Consider the following 22,473-nt stretch of genomic DNA (forward strand, 5'->3'; position numbering starts at 1 on the left):
CACATATTTTAATTCTTAGATATACAGGCAAGGAGCTATTTGAAGAAAGGGCCAGCTCTGTAGAAAGAGCTTCAGCAACAGGTATCCCTGACTCTGTTCCTTTAGTAGCTGCTTGTCATCTAGAAATACATTAAATTCACAAGAAACTTCTGTAAATTTTGTTTATATGTGTAAATATCTGTTTATAAAATCAAGAGGAATGGTGAGTATATATATGCAGACCCTCTGTGCAAAGTAATAGCCAAGACTGGTCATATGCAAAACTCATAAAAATCACTAAATTTTTTGTGACTCTGAATTTTCTTTCTGAAACAAGACATTGTGTACTTTTAAATTTTATTTGTACAGAAATTATATTATTTCTCTTCTCCCTTCCATAGCCCATGCCCCCTAAATCTGTGACCTATTATTCTTTATTGGTGTTACATGTATATTTATGTACATAAGGACACACAAATGCATACAGAAGCTTGTATTAATAAATATTGCAAGCTATATTTGTTAACTTTTTCTGTATTGATACACCGTATTTCATGTTTTTTTCTTTTTTTATGAAGCAGGGTGTTTTTCATGGCTATGCCTCGTAAGGGAGCATTGTTTAGGTTTGTACACAGCTGGAGAATGAGGGCATCCTGTGATGCCTGTGAAGAAATGCACAGGCTTGCCTCATGTTATTGTAGGAAATACTGTAGGGATGGTTAGTTTCACTATCATAGCTACTTCTGCTCTTGATGTCTGCCAGTTCACAGCATCTCCTGCCATTGGGAAAGACTCCCTACGAAGTCTTTTTAGTCCTCCAAGAAGCACATTGGTGTTTATCTATCTGCATATCTACACAGCAGGTAAATGTTGCATTTTCAAAATTTTTGTGAAGCTTTCTGACACTTTGTACGTTTCAGCCAAGTGTTAATTTGAAACTGGCGAGTGCTGGTTGGCACTCATCTTGCTTCTGCATTTGGGCTGCTCTCCTCCATGGAAAGCATCTTCAGTTCTTGAGGGTTTAATTTCTCATCTTTTAATCACAGCTGAAGAGACTCAGAGTCCTGACAACCTTCCCTCTCTCCTTTGAGGCTCTACCAGCAGACACATTCCTTTTGATTCCCATGGGACAGACGCCTGGAATTCTATATGGCTGATATTTCAGGCTTCCAGGAAACAAAGTAACCACTCAACAGAACTTTAAATTAGCATACTCAGGAAATGGAGAGCTCCCAATGTGATTAGCATACAGCTGCTAATTATCACGTGAATGCTGCATTGAGGAGGGAAGGGAATTTACTTTGATTTGGGTGTTAACATGAAGAGATAATTATTTCCAACCACTTTACTTCAACGTTTCTGTTTTGTTAGAGAGCATATGTTCCTAATTCCCAAGGATGTAAAATTTTACAGGGAATATATGCAAGACAGATATATGTGTATGTGTGTGTGTGTGTGTGTGTGTGTGTATATATACACATCTCTTTATGTTGTTCAATAAGTTCATTTGAATTTAGGAATTGTGGTATATACTCATGCAGGCATCAAAATGCATAAAGACCTTTCTATCATAAGTAGAAAGTACAGGAGTGATATAGTTAAGAGTATTTCAAAATCGCACAAACCATTGTTATACACAATGCACACACATGTGAAATTCTCAATACCACCCTGATGCTAGCACCTGCTCTGTCAACATGTGGTCGCTTGTTTGTTTCATTACAGTAACGGGCATATCTTTACATATTTACTTTATTTTTATTGATTTACTTGTGGTATGTCTCTATGTCTGTAAGCATGTGCGCATTTGCCCAGAGTACCACATGTGGTTGTCAAAGAAACATTTAGGGAACTGAGTTCTCTCCTTCAACTGCGTGGGTCCTAGAGGTTGAACTGAGGTCCTTGGTCTCCAGCTTGGCCCCTAGTGACTTTATGTGCAGGACAACTTAATCAGTCCAACAGGTATGGCTTTGATATTTGGGGATTATATTGATTTTCAATATTACCATAATCCCAGGGCTGATTCTATGACCAAGAGAAAGACCTCTTTGAATTCACCACCACCTAACAGATCACGAGACACAGAGACCTCTTAGCAGTATGTAGTGTAGTACCTCTGATTTGATTTGGAGTCCTAGTCCATATTAAAGGGTATGTCACACTTGAATTCTCATTTTATACTCATTTTCATGCTCACTACTGTCCACAAAATATAGGCTGCAAAGTAACAATAATAGCATATGAGAAATTTAGGAGGAAGAAATTGTCATCCTATTTAGAAATAGCCAATATGTACATGTTAAGAAAATTTTTAGCCATAGATAAATTAAAAAATTGTTATCTAAGGTGAATGTCATGAAATACTTTTAAGATATTGATATGATTTTATACATTGTTTTGTGATAAGTATGAACAGATATTGTATCACAAAACTCTCCTGGGGAGAAACAACACACAAGTCTGCTCACACCAGATAAGGAAGCCACAATAGACTGAGATGTAAATACCGCAAACATCCAACTTGGTGAACCATTGAGTTCTATTGGGATTAATAACTGGAATACTAGTGTGGGGTTTCTTATAGGAATAGAAATAACTGACTCATAGACAGTGCATCGTCAAAGCCCACCCCAGCATGGGTGACAGCTCATAAAGCTAGAAACCTGAAATAAAAAACACCTTGCAGGCAGCTCAACAGATTGGAGAATGTTTTCTAGGTGCCTCTATCCAAATCTCTTCCCAGCAGCCTGGTCTGCTCTGAGAGTCTTGACTCTGCTCTTCTGAGAGGGATTCCCAGCCTTTATGGTTACCTCAAGAAGGTAGGGGCCTAATGAATGTGGTCTATTGCAGGGACTTCCTGAAGCTATTTTGAGTTGTTTACCTTCCTGCTTAAGGAACTTTGTTCAGAATGGAATCTTGTAATCTTGGAGGGAACTATTATACAACAGGGAGGTACAAATACTTTTAGTAGATAGACACCATCAATTTTACTCTACAAATGATCAAAGTACAGTTTATCCCCTGGAGAGAAGAGTGGAAAGGAAATTCTGAATTTGAGTTTCTAGATGGAAGGAGCTGAGGTAGCCAGTGGAAGACCTAGTTAAAAAAAGGCATAGGCATAGCTAACAAGAGGCTTTGGCCCCTGAAGCAGGACAGCCCAAGACCTGAGAAAACATGCCTTCAATAAGGTAAATAGAAAAAAAAAAAAAAAAAGAGACACTAAAATAAAAGTAAAAACTGATTCATAGACTCAGTGACAAATCCCTCTTTCAAACAGGAACTTCACATTTCCATACATTTCCATGCATCAATGCTAAGCACTTTCTTAGCAATGGGAGCTTGGAGCGTCGCCCACTATATTCAATATTTACAGGGTTCCAATTAAATATTTGATGCCCAGAAATCAATCAAATCAATTGAACAGTTTATTTCACAGCTTGAAATAATCTTCATTTGACCCTTGGGGAAACTGCTGAGGGAGATTGTTTTACAGGCCCTGTATCCTTCCCTGAACAAACACAGACATTTATAAGCTTATGACTCAAACAGTTATAAGCCGGTGGTGCTAATAACAAATGGGAAAGGCCGTTTTAAGTGAAGATAGCTGGGAAGGAATGCCCTGAACCCTTGAAGGGAATGTCAGGACTATAGCCTCTCCCTCGCCCCTCTTGACTTTTCAGGCATAAACTTGGCAGCACCACACACACTCCAACCACAATATTCTGCCTTTCCATAGAATCAATAGCTTAGGGCTCAACAACCATGATCTCAGACTTCTGACACAGAGAGCTACAAGTACATCTCTTGGCTTTCCAAATTAGCCTCATCTCCAGTAGGTTGCCAAGCCAGTAGAAAGAGAACATTGACAAACTCAATCCTCAGGTAAAATGGGGGATGCTTTTGTCCTTCTATAGTGGTCTTTCTCAAGAGTGATTCAGAAAGCCTACACAGAGCTAACATTTTCATGACTGTCTTAAGTGTTCAGTAGGACGCTTTCATGACCATTTGGCTTTGACACTGACTTAATGCTTTACTTGCTGAGCTTCCTTAACAGACTGTCTTCCCCTCTCCCCTCCCTAATTGTACTACCAATGCTGATATTAGTAACTTACATTATCAAAAACAATAATAGTTCATATTTGTATCTGTGCTACCATTAGTTTCACATACAAGTGTAAGGACAGATCATTGCTGCTATTAGCAATTTGAAATACTGTTTTATCCATGTATAGTAAATTGTGTTTTTACTTTAGCACTTGTTTCTGTTGTTTTTATAGAGCCCTTTCTTTCCATATGGGGACTTGGTGTGTGTGACCCTTTACAACTATATCAGTGGCAACGACAAGTGATACTTTTAATGACCTCCTAATTGGTCAAACACAACATATCTCAACATAAAAAAGTCTGAATTGGAAGCCAGTCTTTTGAGACGTAAAAACTTTCTTTATGTCCCCATGATTCCTCAAAATTTAGCAATATAATCCAAGAAAGAATTTACCTTTAAAAAAGATATATCAGTAGAAATTTTTTTAAATATGCTTTTTTAAAATATATGTGTGCCAGTGTCCACTTGCATATAAGTATAAAAGGATGCCGGAAAAATCAAATAACCTGAAGTTAGAGTCACAGGTGGTCATGAGCTGCTGTTGTGGGTTCCGGTTACTGAACTCATGCTCTCTGTAAGAGCAGTGAACACTCAACCACTGAACAAATTCTGCTGCCTTGAAAACAGTTTTGATAGACATCCACAGTGGTATCCTTATTACTAAGAGACTCACTTCAAAAGAAAGAAAATAATCAACAAAATATCTAAGAAAGCAACAAAAATAGAGCTCAGTGAAGAAAGTGCCCTGTAACTATGGTAAGTAGTTCACAGTGCGAACATCTTAGTATGTGCACGCCACATGCCTCTATATTTTAAAGTACAATTTTATTAGTCAAGTTCATACAAAACATTCACCTCTATGATGAGATGTAAGCACTTCTCCCACTCAGATTATTAACTTCTGCCGTTGGAATGCTACTTTTACAACAGAAATAATAATGTACTTGACTTTAACATTTTATAATTATTCAGAACACAAAAGAATTATGGAGTCTACAAAAATAATAAAGCTGGCAAATCTGCGTGTTCTGAACATACTCAAAGAGCTACGCATTACCTTTACTTAGTGCAAATAGACCCATCAAGTATATTAATTTAATTGCAGTTTTAAAATCAGTCTTCTAATTGCCCTATTTTTAGAAAGAAGACCTTTCCGAACTCTTTTTTTTCTGACTGCGCCTCCAGCTTTGTTTCTGAATGCACTTCATTTTTGCCATCGATTAAGAGATGGATCCAGCTATCATCTTTAGAGAGCATTCAGACAATAGTGACAATGCTGCCTATCTGCTCTGAGCTATCTTTAGCATTTTCTCGAAATGCTAAAGGGTTTGTATGAGCATCAGTCAGCTTGGGAGAACAAAACTGTCTCTGGCTGATTTGAGCATCTTGCTTTATGCAAGAAAGAGTGAAATTAAAAACAATGAAGTTGCTATCCTATAGTAAGACAATCTACAGGTTAAAAGTCTGTATTCCATCCCTGTAATTCTTATCTCTAAAACGGCGATGTTTGGAGTAGTATCTTTGTGACTTGGTTGGGATTAACTTGGGTCGTGCTGGTTAGAATGATCTCAAATCCCAAGTAAAGGTCCTGGGAAGTCACAAAGAGGACAAGCATTGGCTGCTGCAAACCAGGAAGATGATGGCCACATCAAACGTCAAGTTCATCAGAACCTTGGTCTTGGATTTCTAGGTGTATAAAACTAAGGAAATAGATGTTTGTATTTGTCAAGACACCAGCAGGTAATATTTGGCCATAGTGCTGGCAGTTAGACACATAGTGAGAGCCAACATTTTAAAAACATTTTTTTTCTGTGTCTTCTCAAAGGAATCTTTGATATGAACTGGGATGAAAAGACATGTAGAATTCAGAAAGAAGTTGCATGAAGAATGTATTTGTGTGTGAATGATCCGCCCTAAACAGAAGTTCATCGTTACCTCTAGATCCAGCCACTGTTATTGAAATTGTCTACTGAGTCTGGGAAAGACACCCCCAGAAAAATTTCCAAAGTAATTAGAACCTAATTTGCAAGCCTTGTGCATTTTTTTGTTGTTGTTTAATAAGGGCCAATGTTTCTATAAAAGTATCTTTTTCTTCGAGAGAATGTGCTATCAACTTTCTAATCTAAGACGTTAGCATAGGCCATTGTTATGAGAAATGACATATATACACTAACAAATGAACAAAAATATATTAAAATGTTTTAACATAAATTTTCCAGAATGGACCATTTATACTCATTATGATATCTTTTACTGGAGTAAAAATATAAAACTGTTACATCATGACTCATCAATAAAATTACAAAATTCTAATCCTTTTGTGTCTTCCCAAACTCCTTAAACACAACAGACTTCTTTCAGAACACTGAGTGATTCATTGATCTAGAACTTTAATATAAATTCTTATGGATCAACAGACAAATTACAGTATCATGAGAAGCACAACCTGCTTACAGGCCCAGAATATCTGCCAGACTTTTCTGTAAAACAGAAATTTTGAAGATTGGCCCAACGTATCTTAGTAAAGACCAGCAGTTAATTTCCTTTGTGTCCTGCTTGTCTAAGTTGGAAGCATACTGTCAGCAGTTGAGGCAAGGGCATGTTTCTGCCCAGTGGCTAACTTTGCCACAATGAAAGCAAACTCCATATGGAGGTTCTTTGATGCCCATCATATTCTCTAAAACAGATTGGTGTTGGCAGGAGCAGGTGTATCTTATTGTCATGAAAACTCTTATGTCATTAAAATATCTTAAATGTCATCTTCTGTAGCTCTCTGAAATGGTTGAAGACCAATTATCTATGCAATATATCTCTGACCTAGAAAACACACCTAACATGACTACAAATTTGATTGTTACCTTATTTATCCTAAATTGCTTGCAATAGTAGCCTTCAAGGACTAGGACTTCACATAACAATTTTCAATGAGTCACATAGGTACAACACCTTACAGTATGGTTCACTGTAGAAAATCAATAGAGACTCAAACCAGAAATCATGTACCTGAAGGTAGACACAATTGGTTAGTACTCTATATGACCATTAATATCAGGACAAAAATTATGGAATTAGTAGCAATACAATAGTTCTAAATATTTGTTTTTCTTTTGTTCCATATCAAGTGGCTCTTCTGACATGAGACAGAGATAATGGATTTTACTTTACAAGCATGCTTGGGTTTAGAGAAGAAGAGAGCCATGCTCCATCTCCAAAGCCAACTCTCAATGTTTAATTGGACTGAGACTACAATAAGACCATTCGTATTATATTTCTGTATAGAAAAAAGAAACAAACATTTGGGAAGATTTATGAAACTTTACCCTGTTGTAAACGTGATATACCAATAGGCCAATTTACTCCTTCTTGGGAAAATTTTTCTAGATGATTTATCCTTTTATTTCAGATGTCTCATTTGTCCAGTGGCCTCTGGACACCTTAGCTGGATAGCTTTATTTTCTTGAGAAGACAAAGAATAAAATCCTTCCCCAACCCTAAATTTGGGGAAAGTTCTCCTTGGCAAATTATATCTGATCACATGAAAAACATATGTTAGTTTTATAGATTAGTTTAGATTAAAAGGCCATGCTGCCTAATGAACAATCAATTCTTCTAATTAAGAGATACATTCGTGTGTGTGTGTGTGTGTGTGTGTGTGTGTGTGTGTGTGCGCGCGCGCGCGTGTGTGCGTGTGTGTTTTCCCTACAGAGAGCTAAACTTGTCATTCTTCCAGGGACAATTTTGTGCCTCTCAAGGGATTTTAACATTTTGTCTATATAATACACAATTTGGCTATGCAACTGCCATATTCCTTTACAAACTTATTTCCCTTACATCAATCGCTTGCCCTCGTTTACAGTTGTAATCTCCTCTTGGTCTGTGTAGGGATACACATAAATTACCTAGACCGTGTTGAACATAAATAACTTATCCCCGTTCTTAAAATTATCTATTGGATTTTACCTCTCAATTTCATTTTCTTTCTTCTCATTCCCAATCTTTATTATTTATTTTCTCCTGGGTGCTTTGGATTTAACTGTCATTTGCTGGTTTATGAAAGGCAACGCTCAGGAATGGTGAGGTGAGGATGCAGAGATGGATCGGCAGTTAGCAAACAAGTAGAGTTCCCAGCGCCCACTCTGTGAGGCACATCCACTCCAGCAGCAAGGCATCTAGTGCCCCCTTCTGGATTCTGAGAGCACTGCAATATATTTAAATCGAGCACACACATTGTACTACACATATAGATGTATACATTTAAGATATATACCTTTAAAATAAAATATCGCACAAAAGAATATTCTTTTAAAGTATTCAGTTTTGAAATGTGCTTACAGCTATAAGTTAATTCTAGAGGATGTCTGCGGCATCCCAACACTTCATAGACTGTTTTGTTTTCATTTATGTCAAAATGTTTCTGGGTTTGCCTTATGAATTGTTTAATCCATCTGTTATTTAGGAGATTGTTTCATTTTCACATTGTGTATTACCAGACATTCATTCATTAATTGATGTACTTCATTATTCTACTCTCTGGTCAGAAAACATAATTTATCTAATTTCAATTCTCCTAAAAAATCATTTGTTTAAACGAGTTTGATAAGAAACATATGCTTTTTTCCCGGGTGGTGGGCTGTGTGTAGTTTGGAAGTATGAATGTTCTACAGTGATGACTGGCAGGCGATGTAGAAATTTATGAGGCCTACCAGGCACACAGTATTGTGATATTCTTTAGATATCGTTCCTCATAAATTTTCCAGTTGAGGTACTGAAATACCCAACTAGATATTTCATGTTTCTTTCTCTCTGTTTCCATTTAACTTAGCTTTGTATATCTCGAAGTCCCATATAAGTTACCTAGATTTACACTTATATCTTTTGATTGTCATTTCTATCATGGTATTCCCTTCTTGCAATTTTTTTCCTCACACTGTACTTTGCTATTCATATGCATAATGATACAAATTTAAAGTTATTTTTGCTAAAATAACAAAAATGTTACAATAACGCTTATGTATTTTTGTGTATTGGTACAAATTTAAAGTCAATTTTGTTATAGTATATATACATATATATATATATATATTTATATTTCTACTGCTTAAGGTATTATGTTTATGTAGCTCATTCAAAACTGCAATGTATAAAGAAATAATTATTAGTAGTCATCAGTAATAGCCAAACTTATAGTCATGTTAGGTTTTCTACATATACAGAGATATACTTCAGAAGGATAAGTAATCTTTAAACACTTCAAAAACCTAAAGACTATGACATTTAAAGTGTTTTAAGAAATTAGACTTTTCTTGACAGTGAGACATCTCCTGGCAGTACCAATTACTTCAAGAGGATGATGGACACTGAAGAAGCTGCTTATAGAGTTTGCTTTCCATATGGCAAGGCTTGCCCTTTAGGCAAGAAACTGTTCTTGTCTGGACTGTTTGACTGTATGCTATATAAACTGGACCTCTGAACTTGCCAAAACAAGATGGGATGGTCCTCAGGGTTCTTGCTTCATGGAAGAGTCTACCAGACACACTGCAGGACACAGGGGAAAAGTATTGGCAGATTGTCAATACAAGTAGGACCATTCCAAATTTCCTGCTTCACTGAGAAGTCTGCCAGCTACTTTAGCCTGTATTCTGAAGATTGATGCCCTAATGTTTCAGAAGAACTTTGGGTGACTTTCCAGGTAGATAGATATGTTTGTCATTTCTAAAGTTTTGGCAGTTTCTTACAATTCACTTCCTCTTTACTCAGGCCATATTAAATCCTTCTGGGGTCTTTGATGGAATTGAAGACTAGATAATTATAATTATAATGCTTTTTCATAGTTGTGATAAAAGTTAAATTAGATATAAAACTTAAGACTCACAAAGATGGGTAATATTTTCTTTAATTTTGCCAAATTCAAATAGACTGAATATTGTAACTGATTCTTACTAGATAATTGTTTTATTGTATGTAATTTTACAATGTGAAAATTAAAAACTTCCTTTTTAATTAAACAAAAAAGGGGAACCAATTTTGGATGTCCTCCTGTATGCTGTGAATTGGTTGATGAATAAAACTGCTTTCTTTGGCCTATGGCAGGGCAGAATATAGCTAGGCAGGGAATCCAAGCAGAAATACAGGGAGAAAAAAAGGCAGAGTCCAAAAGGAGACACCAGCAACCACCAGAGGAGAAAGATGTCAGAGCATCTATGGTAAGCCAAATACCACGTTGTGATACATACACTAATAGAATTGTGTTATTTAAATGTAAGAGATAGCCAGAAATAAGCCTGGGCCATTAGCTAAACAATTATAATTAATATTAAGCCTCTGAGTGATTATTTTATAAGTGGCTGTGGGACTTGGATGGACATAAAATGCCTCTGGCTACAGTAGTCAAACAATACAACTCAAATGTTTAAAACACCAAATATACTCAAGTACTTCTGATGGATGTATTCTGGAAATACTTTTAAAAATGTCTCTTTTCTGGCTAGTTTTATTTAAACTAAACACAAGCTAGAGTAACTTGGGTAGAGAAACTCTCATTGAGAAAATTTCCCCTGTAAGACTGACCTATAGGTAAGTCTGTAGTATATTTTCTTAATTAGTGGGCAGAGCTACTCCAGGGATGATGGTCCTGGGATCTATTAAAAAAAAAAAAAAAAAAAAAAAAAAAAAGCAGGCTTAGCAAGCCAGGAATAATCAGGTTAGTAAGTAATATAACTTCATGGCCTCTGAATCAGTTTCTGTTTCACAGTGTATGTCTTGTATTTCTACCCTGAATTCCCTGGGTAAAGGAATAGAAGGTATAAGATGAAATACAGAGATACACCACTTTTCCCCAAGCTGCTTTTAGTCATGGGGGTGTCATCACAGCAATAGAAGCCCCAACCAATATATTTTCTTTGATGACATAATTTTCAGCCTTGCCTTTTGACACTATACTTAAACTTACACTGCATAGACATAATTCCTTGAACACAACTCTGTTTTTTTTTCCCCTTTAAGGATTTGCTACAAATTGGCAAGCACAACAAACAAGAGAAGATAATGTGTACATTTTTACAATTATTTTATAAATAGCTTAATTAGCATTGTGTAAGAACTGTCCCTGATCACTTATGAAATGCCAGTTTCAAGTACCTTCCCAGCCTCCTCAAGATTTTTAACTCTGGAGATAAACAGTGCTTAGGAAATGAAATTATTTTTATTTTCTTTAATTTGATAAAATTTTGTGACAAAAACACTTTATGCTGGTTTAATTTTGAATGAATTGATTATTTTAAAAATACAGAGATTTCCATGTAAACACATTTAAGAAGAAATTTAAAAGGAGTATAGGAGGGAGAGGGAACTGGGATTGATATGTAAAATAAGATTGTTTCTAAATAAAAAGAAATGAACAAGTCAAAAGAAGGAATACATTAATGCTACTGTATAAGAAAAGTCCATTTTCATAAACAACTGAGAGGAACAATACATACGTGTTTTAAATATGTATTTTATCTTTAAACACATGTGTGTGAGCGTCTCTGTGTTTATATGTGCATGCCAGTGTAGGTGCCTGGGGAGGGCAGGAGCAGCATTGGATCCCCTAAAATCAGAGTTATAGACAAGTTGTGCCCCACCTGCCATGGGCGCTGGGGAACTGAACTTGGGTCCTTTGCAAGAGCACTACTGCCGATCCATGTTGTCAGCCCCTAAAAGTATTTTATATGTTATGGAGACAGAAGCAACGTTAACTTTGTAAAATTATAATGCACGTGTTCGCACTGGGTGAACTTGACAGTTACCTATTTCATTTTTTCTACCTACATCTTGAATACGAACAGGGAATGAACCACGCGGTTTAGAGTTGCCCTACATTATATCATCAACTTCCCATTCTGAGCTGGTTATTTACAGAGAGAACAGACCATGGTTAGTTGAATATTTCTGAGTATGTTTGTTGACAGAGTTTTCTCCCAAGCTTACAGATTACATCATTATAGTATAGTGTTCAAACCAGAGGTTTTACATGCTCACTCGGTGTATGTGAATATGCCATGTATGTGGATGTATGTTCCCACCAAACTGTGATGGCTAAAGATTTTGATCACCGTAAAATGTCCCTGGTCCTCCTTTGCTGACTCACCTGTCTCTTCTCCTGCACAATATTTAGTACTTGGCTACTCTAACTCAAATTTCCCATGAGCCAAGTTTCATGTTTGTTATAGCTAGCATTTTTAAAAAGCTTTAACCTGTCTAAATGTTACCCATATATTCTCCAAATGTAAATTCCAGAAGAACTTAGCCTATGTCAGGAAAATCTTCCTTGGGTTTTCATGAGAACTGTATACAATCCTATGCATATTTTAGGGAACTTCAGATTTTTACCACATTGTGTTGTCAGTAAATATTTTGTTTGCAATGCTGCCATTTAAAAAAAAATAAGTTAGCATCTACATACTCACTACTATTAAGGTCATTTGACTTTTTATAATTTATCTATCACACTCACTATCTGTGACATGTGCCTTTACTACAATGACAGTAATAAATATGCAGATGGGAATGGAATTGTAAAAAGGTCATTGATATAATGTAAAGACAAGAAATAAAAAGGATATTTTGTAGATTTGAATTTCATGAGACCATGATTGGTCGGTCAGTCTACTATTTAGCTTATACCAAAATCTGTATGTCACATGAAGGGCCATAATGCTGAAGAATGCCTTGAAGATTCAAATAAGAAATGGAAACTAAGGCCAGGAAAGACAAAGTCATAGAGATGTTGTTAAACAAATTCAGTAACTGATTGAGTTTGCTGTTTCTATAATAAAGACTGAGGCGTTTCTTGAAACCATGTTTTCTATTCTGTCACTCAGAAATGTAGCAAATTGCAAATTGTATGCATACAACAACCACACCAATGTAATAATATTCACAAAGAGAACTTTTGGATGAACACTGCAATTGCCAACATAAATAGTTCAGTTGGTGGAGTGGGGGGGGGGGAAGACAGTTACTAAGAAACCTGGATTAATCACATGAAGATCAGTTGAAGGGGATTTCTGAAAACTCACAGATGGTAGAAAACAACAGCCTAAGACCTAAGACCCGAATGGCAGGCCTTCTGGGCTTGATTGGCATGCAAAATGAGTGACATGTCTAGAAAAAAGAAGCAAAGATAACTGAAATGGAGGATGCCGATCTAAAAAGTAACTGATCTTGAAGATGCAAATGATTCCCTAATTACCAAGGCAGGTATCTGAAAACTAGAGCAATGTTCAGCTATGTCTCATTCTTTTATAAATTTCAAGTTCACACAGGTAAAGGACGGATATGCATAGACACATAAAGCATGGGCTCTCACACAGACACACTTCCTCATACTGGAGAAAGACAAAAGAGGTACATCATTCCTCCTGTCAATGTCTGATATCCCTTTTCATCTCAGGTGATAAAACACGCTTCTCAGTACTCACACTAGTCAGCTCTTAGTACCACAACGTGGAAGGATGCGTGAGGTTGTCTGGGGTTCTTCCTACGAGCACATCTAAGATGGACCTCCTCTACAGTTACATCCTCCTCAGGCACTTCAGCTTATTTACCACCAAAGCATGCACACGGAAGTGTTGGCTGTTTATCATCACACTGTTATTTATGTTAGCTTCCTCACGAGCAGTGCTGCAATGACATAGGGCTTAAGTGCTGCACACACAGACAGACAACCACTCAAACTCTTGCGTTTGTGTGCGCTGTGAAATAGTGAAACAAGTGAAATAGTTTCACCGACTTGGGAATTTAAAGTCAATGTGCCAAATCTTTGGTTTGTGAATTGGCCTAAGGAAATCCATGAGATAGCATTGGTAATTTCTAAACCTGTTTCTAGAAAAAAAAAAATGAGGCACAATTTTTTTACAGTTCCATAATTGTTACCTTTCTGGAATTTGGACACACAACACAAACATTGAGCTGGACAGTGGCAGGGGGAGGAGGAGGAGAAAAATCAATGAAAGAGAAGGGAGTTGGAAGTGAGAAAATGAGAAAGACAAGTTTTTGGCAGTTGAAACTGGCAAGCCTTGCCAGTTACTAAGCATTGGTCCATGTTGGATGGAGAAACAGCATCAAACCAGTAGGAAGGTATTATTAAAACCGGAGGATGGAGGAATGGTTTTCTGTATGTCTAGTAATTGGCAGAGAGTGGAAACCCACTGCTGAATGAACAGGAAAGTTGGTGGAAATGGCTTCAGAGAAGAGGATATAAAAAGAGAAGCCTGGAACAAACACCACCTAACCAACAGTCTGGGGGAACAGGCAAAATTACCACAAAATTACATTTTGAGTAGGAGAAGTCATTGTGTTGAGGCCAATATTAATTGTGAAAGACAAACCAATTTTTATAGTATTCTTTGGAATCTCTTGGTCCTCCTTTCTTTCTGTATAATGTACTTATTAATCCATTTCAACATATATATATGTATATATATATATACATATATATATATATATATATGAAAACAAAAGCTAACAGATCATTTTGAAATCCCAAACTTCTTGTATATTGAATTAAATACTATTATACCAGGTCATGTCACAATTTTGAGCAATGTTGTAACTCTAGCACATAATAGTTGCGTTTTTAAAAGGAGTGGGAGGTTGGCTGACAGATTCTGATTCTGTGATGGTGGATAAAGGAATAACGTTAATTTTATGGCTCAGTTGGTAATGAAAATCAGTGCTTATTTGGTATCAAATGACACATAAGTACCAATTATTAACTTCTCTAATAATATTCTAAATCAATGCTGCATCAGCCACTTGTCCAGCTTTGATTGTTAATTAAAATTATAGCAACTAAGTAGGCTTTACTATTTCAAATAAACCAAACATTCAAACATGAGCAGAATCATTAAAATTCTGATGTTGTATTCCAAATGGGGAAATTTGACCACAACTTCAGAAAAGCCCATGCTTACCTACCGACATATTTAAATGTGTTATTTTATGGAAAAGAGAATACATCTTGGAAATTTGATATACTTGGTGTTTACTGGAAGGTTCAGAGTCCAGGGGTCAGCCAATTCAGTCTCTGATTATGGCAGATTTTCTGGCATGGGAATAGAAGGAGTCATAGCAAACGAAGGACAGAGAACTCAGGAGAATGCTGAGCCACATGTGTTTATCCAAAGGGTGGCTCTAATGGTCTCACAATATATTGCTCCACCAAACTTTCTTTAGAATGTTAACATTTAACACTAAATCCCTAATGTTTGTCATCAGAATTAATAAATTATCTAAATATTCACTGACATATGTAAGCCATGGATTACTATATAAATATAAAAAAAAATCCAAGAATTACCATCAAATACATAGAGTATGTGAGAACAACAGAGTTACTAGTTAGTTTGTAATTGTGCTTAGGATAATGCACACACAGATTAACAGTGTTAAAATTCAGAAGGATGACCATAGGATGGGAAGCAGAACTCAAGAAAAGAAACAGAATAGCAACAATGTAATATAAGGACTAGGAAAGAAATCAGCCTTTTTTTCAGAGAAACCTCTGTGAAATGAAGTAAACAGGGTCCTCATACAAAGTATGGGGTGAAGTCCTAACCCTCACTGCATCAGAACATGACAATATTTAGAGGAAGTGCACTTAAAGAGGCCAAGGTGAGTCCACAGCCCACTGATACTTTGTAGGAAGGACAGATGTCTATATTTTCAATAATTTACTTACATCATAAAATTCAGCACTCTATTTCACAAGTGACTTTCCAGAAAGGTAACAAGGAAATAAAGTGATAACCTAGCTATTTGTTTACATTCATATTTTATAATATTATAAAAACATTTTATTGATTGGAACACATAGAGTGACAAATGACTTCATACTCTACTGAATGGACAGAGTTCTTACTGTCTGTTAGTTACTGTTACCCTGACACAATGTTGCTGTTATCCATTAGTTACTGTGACCCTGAAATAATGTTTCTGATGTCTATTAGTTAGCATGATCCCGAAACAATGTTACTATTGTCCATTGGTTAGTGTAATCCTGCAAGAATGTTGCTGATGTCCATTAGCTAATTTGACCCTGAAACAATGTTGCTGATGCCCATTAGTCAAGCGACTCTGACACAATGTTGCTATTGTCCATTGGTTTGTGTGATCCTGAAACAATGTTGCATATATTCTGTTGAGATAATCTTGTGAACTGTCAGTCCTGGAAAAGATGAAATATTTCCAAGTAGGATTAAGCTCTTTATTGAATAAAAATGTCTTTGCCAAATTAATTTCCTTCTAATGTAAACATAAAATAAAAAATTGTATGAAATCATGTTATAATATTAATTTTTCTGCAATGTATTCTAACAATATAAAGTTGTCATTGGTCTCTGCCTACCATATTATGTTTTCTTTGTATGGAGACTGAGTCAATCCCCTTCAGGTACTCCAATGCACATATAGATTAGAAATGCTAAGCTACAAAAAATACATGATTCAGATTGCTATTTCCATCACAATGTAAATCTGGTCCCAATATCACTGTTCTACACTTAATTCTTTCAAAGATTCTAGTTAACAGATTTTTCGTTTCTGTTTCTTATTTTGACCTGTATTCTCTATTTCTTAGTTATAATATATCTCTTAACTTCTACACTGTTGAATATTTTTAAAGCATTTTAAAATCATTTGACAGATTCATACATTTATATAATGAATTTTAGTCGTTCTTGACCCTCATTCCCCCTACCTCATCTTCTTCTGTCTCTCATTGGAGAACTGCTTAAGTTCCCTTGATGTTTTTTTTTTTTTTTCTTTTTGTGTGTGTGTGTGTGTGTGTGTGTGTGTGTGTGTGTGTGTTTTCTTTCCTGTTTAGTCTGTTGGATTTAATTTGATTCTTGCCTAAGGGGGTATGTTTGTTATTTATGTTATAGCATTGAAGAATCAAACTACCATATCTCATGTGCATGTCTACTCTTCCTTAGTATTTAATTAGGAATATTTGTACAGATGTTTAATTGTTAAGCAAATTTTCTAAAACCATAAAAACATGTTTTTTCTGGAGGCTTCTGAAACAATTATTCATGGTAACTTCCACAAAGTTTGATGCTATAATAACGATGTTTAAAGCATGTTTATTTGGATTTTTATCTGTTCTCATTCTCTGTTCTATGTGGGATCTATTTCAAGTAAAGAATATTAAATTATGTGTGTGCCAAATAATTTTATATTCTGTCAAGTGTTTTTGAAATAATATCAATAGAAATTGAATATTCATTATTCAAGTACTTTAAATATATACACTGTTGTATATTTTGACCCCACATTATTTTATTGGCTAATGTTGTGTTTGAATGCCCAAGTTATATGGCATATATGAATAAATCTAAAGATTCTATAACACATTATGGAAGGTTTTATGCTTAGAAAGGAAAATAATGGAAAGAAATTCTCTATAGGCAACCTAGACCAGAATTGGCCTTTGAAGTAACTCTACTGTCCAGTTTCCCGCTTTTATTACAACATTTTTATAGACTTTCTAGGTGTTAAATAAAGCATTAGTTACCAGGGCTGATACTACAACAGTATAACAAATATGTATAATTATTGTAGAAATGTAATTTAGCCAACATTTTAAACTCTATTAAAAATACATTCCTAATTCCAATTTCATATACAGTGAACATACATATGGAGTTAACTGTAATTGTTGTTTATAACTAGTACAGATTGTTTTAAAATGTAATAATGTAGCTTTTCATGCATAAACAGCTTCTCTGGCCATAAACTTACTTAGGATAGCTGTCTTTATGGGGACAGTGTGGCTGCATAACTTCATGTCACCATCTAGTGGCAGAGCATATACTTCTGAGAGGGGACACACAGGGAACTCCCTCTTATTTTAAAGGAGTTCTCCAGACCTCTGGGGTCACAACATGGAACATATGCTAGAGGGTTAATTGTGGCTCTGATTTCTCTGTTTACGCTGGCACAGAGATGTGGAATGGGGCTGTTTGGATACAAACCCTAAAAGATGTTTTATTTTTAATCAACATTCAAATCTCAAATTCTTCTTTTAAAGAATCATCTTGATTTTGTAAGTATAGAATTGTGAAAGATCCAGAATTTTCTACTTCCCTTTACTGTGGAATTCTGATAATTTGAAAAAAAAACTTATCTCAGACCCCCATCACTGGGCCTCTGCTAGAGGACCACCCTGAGTGACCACCTGCCTGATCTTTGACCCCCATCACTGAGCCTCTGCCAGAGATGAGTCCAGACCAGTTCAGGTTGAATCCCCCCACCCCGCACCCTTCCCTGGGAACTCCTTGGTTAGCCCTGAATCTTGCACCCCCCTGTGTCCTGTGCCCCAGAGAGATCCACAACCCTGCTCACCTGGAACCTGTCCTCTCCCCAACCCTGTGCCCTACTGAGCCCACTGTTCCACTGCTCTGGTTGAGCACTGGGACAGAGAGCAGGTCCAACACCCCTCCACCTCCAGGGAACTTCTTGGATCTGCTCTGAGTACACTAAGCCTGCCTGTTCATGTGGGACCATCCTGAGTGCCCTCTATCCTGATCTTTGACCCCATTGCTGGGACCTGCCAGAGGAGAGAACTACTACAGAACGTGGGCAACCCAGAGCTACAGACATCAAACTCCTGACCCAACTATGCCCACTGGGAGAGTAGCGTAGAGGGAGAGAGACTCTACCTGCACCCACTGGAATAAGCAATGGGAAGACAGCAATACAAGAAAACACCTAACAATAAAAAGACAAGCATGACACCACCAGAATCTAGGGACTCTACACCAACTAGACCTGAACATCCCAAAGCAGATGAAGCATACGAGAACGACTTAAAAAATAACTTCATAAAAAAATAGAAGCCCTCAAAGATGATATGAGAAAATCCCTTAAAGAAATGGAAGAAAAAAACAAACAAAAAACTGGAAGAAATGCAGGAAAATATCCAGGAAAAATTGCAAGAAATGAACAAATCTCTTAAGTAAGGAAATCCAAGAAAAAACAAACAGTTGAAGGAAACAATAAAAACAGTTCAAGACTTGAAAACTGAAATAGAGACAATAAAGAAAACACAAACTGAGGGAATGCTGGAAACAGAAAAACTGGGCAAATGATCAGGAACTACAGATGCAAAAATAACAAACTATACAAGAGATTAAAGAGAATCTCAGGTGCTGAAAATAAACTAGAGGAAATAGATTCATCTACCAAAGAAAATCTTAAATCTAACTAATCCTTAACACAAAACATCCAGGAAATGTGGGACACCATGAAAAGGTCACACCTAAGAATAATAAGCATAGAGGAAGGCAAAGAAGCCCCACTCAAAGGTACAGAAAACATATTCAACAAAATCACTGAAGAAAACTTTCACAATCTGAAGAATGATATGCCTATGAAAGTACAAGAAGCATACCCAACACCAAATAGACTGGAACAAAGGAAAAAGGACCCCTCAACACATAATAATCAAAACACCAAACATACAGAATAAAGAAAGAATATTAAGAACAGCAAAGGAAAAAGGCCAGACTTATCAAAATTACACCTGACTCCTCCATGGAAGCCCTCAAGGCCAGAAGGTCCTGTATAGATGTTCTACAAGTACCACGAGTCCACAAATGCCAACCCAAGCTACTATACTCAGCAAAACTCTCAATCATTATAGACAGAGAAAACAAGCTATTCAATGACAAAGCCAGATTTTCACAGTATGTATCTACAAATCCAGCCCTACAGAAAGTCCTGGAAGGAAAACTGCAACCCAAGGAAGTTAACTATGCTCACAAAGACATAGGTAAGAGATAATCCCACTTCACCAGAACACAAAGGATAAAGCAGGGCAAATATATTCACAATACTACCACCAAGAACAAATTTAAAACAAACAAGAATTAACAATCAATAGTCCATACTTTCCCTCAACATTAATGGTCTTAACTCACCTGTAAAAAGACACAAGCTAACAGAACGGATACAAAGACAGAATCCATCTAAGATTCAAAGATAGATATTACCTCAGAATAAAGGGCTGGGAAAAGATTCTCCAATCAAATGGAACCAAGAAACAAGCGGGTGTACTATCCTAATATCTAACAAGTTAGATTTCAAACCAAATTAATCAAAAGACATGAAGATGGTAATTTTGTATTCTTCACAGGAGAAATCCATCAGCACAAAGTCTCAATTCTGAACATCTATGCCCTAAATACAAAGGCACCCACATTTGTAAAAGAAACACTACTAAAACTCAAAGCTCACATAAAAGCTCACACACTCAGCATGGGAGATTTCAACACCCTACTCTCACCACTAGACAGGACCACCAGATCAACAAAGAAAGAAAAGAACTAAAAGAAGATACAAAAAAAAAATGGAATAGTCCCTTGTATCTTACAGACCACCATGCTTTTAAGTTGGAAGTCAACAACAACACAAATCACAGAAAGCCTACAAACTCATGGACCGAACAATGCATGATTACACCATACCTGGGTCAAAGAAGATATAAAGAAATTAAAGACTTCCTAGAATTCAATGAGAATGAAGACACAACATACCCAAACTTATTGGACACCTTGAAAGCAGTGCTACGAGGGAAGTTCATTGTACTAAGTGCCCATATGAAGAAAATGGAGGATATTTACATTAGAGAATTAACAGCACAACCGAAAGCCTTAGAACAAAAAGAAGCAAACTCACACTGGAGGAGAAGATGCCAGGAAATAATTTGAGGGCTGAAATCAATAAAGTAGAAACCAGGAAAACAATACAAAAAAGTCAATGCAACAAAGAGTTGGTTTTCCAAGAAAATCAACATGATAGACAAACCTTTATCCAAACTAACCAAAAAGCAGAGAAAGAACATGCAAATTAACATAATCAGAAACAAAAATGTGGATATAACAACTGATACTGAGGAAATCCAGACAATTTTTCAGGTCATACTTTGAAAACCTGTACTCCACAAAATTTGAAAATCCAAATGAAATGGACAAATTTCTGGATAACTCCAAAATTAAATCAAGATCATATAAGCAATGTAAAAACACTTATAACTCCTAATGAAATAGAAGCAGTCATCAAATGTCTACCAACCAAAAAAAGCCCAGGGCCAGATACCATCAATGCAGAATTCTACCAGAAATTCAAAGAAGAGCTAATACCTATACTCCTCAAATTATTCCACACAGTAGAAGCAGAAGGTTCATTACCAAACTCTTTTTACAAGGCCACAATCATCTTTGTACCCAAGCCACACAAAGACACATTTAAGAAAGAGAACTACAGACCAATATCCCTCTTGAACATTGATGCAAAAATTCTGGCAAAACAAATCCAAGAACACATCAGAGAAATCAGCCACCATAACCAAGTAGGGTTCATCCCTGGGTTGCAGGAATGCTGCAACATACAAAAATCTATCAATGTTATTCATCATATAAAAAAACTGAAAAAGAAAATCCACAGGATCATCTCACAAGATGCTGAAAAAGCCTTTGACAAAATTCAACACCCTTTCATGATAAACGTCTTGGAGAGATCAGGGGTAACAGGAACATACCTAAAATAATAAAAGCAATATACAGTAAACCAACAGCCAATATCAAACTGAATGGAGAAAAGCTTAAGGTGATTCCTCTAAAATCAGGAACAAGACAAGGCTTCCCTCTCTCTCCATATCTCTTCAATATTATACTTGAAGTTCTACCTAAAGCATTAAGACAACAAAAGGAGATCAAGGAAGGAAAGGAAGAAGTCAAACTGTCACTATTTGCTGATGATCGAATATTTTACATAAGCGACACAGAAAACTCTACCAGGGAACTCCTACAGCTGACAAACCTTCAGTAAACTATCAGGATACAAAATAAACTAAAAAAAAAAAAATCACTATCCCTACTATATACAGATGGCAAAGGGGCTCAGAAGGAAATCAGAGAAACATCACCCTTTACAGTAGCTACAAACAACATAAAGTATCTTGGGGTAATGCTTAACAAACAAGTAAAAGACCTATATAGCAAGAACAGAGTCAATGCAATTCCCATCAAAATCCCAGCACAATTCTTCACTGACCTTTCAAGAATAATAATGACTGTTATTATATGGAAAAACTATTGACCCAGGATAGCTAAAACACCCTGTGCAATAAAGGCACTTTAGGAGTCACCACGATCCCCAACTTCAAGCTCTATTATAGAGCTATAATCTTGAAAACTGCTTGGTGTTGGCATAAAAATACAGAGATCAATGGAATCAATTGAAAAACCTGATATCAAGCCACATGCCTATGAATACCTGATTTATGACAAAATGGCTAAAAGTATGCAATAGGAGGAGGAAAGCATCTTCAACAAATGGTGCTGTTA

The sequence above is a fragment of the Phodopus roborovskii genome, unplaced genomic scaffold, assembly GCF_943737965.1.
Source record: "Phodopus roborovskii unplaced genomic scaffold, PHOROB, whole genome shotgun sequence".
Taxonomy (NCBI): Eukaryota; Metazoa; Chordata; class Mammalia; order Rodentia; family Cricetidae; genus Phodopus; species Phodopus roborovskii.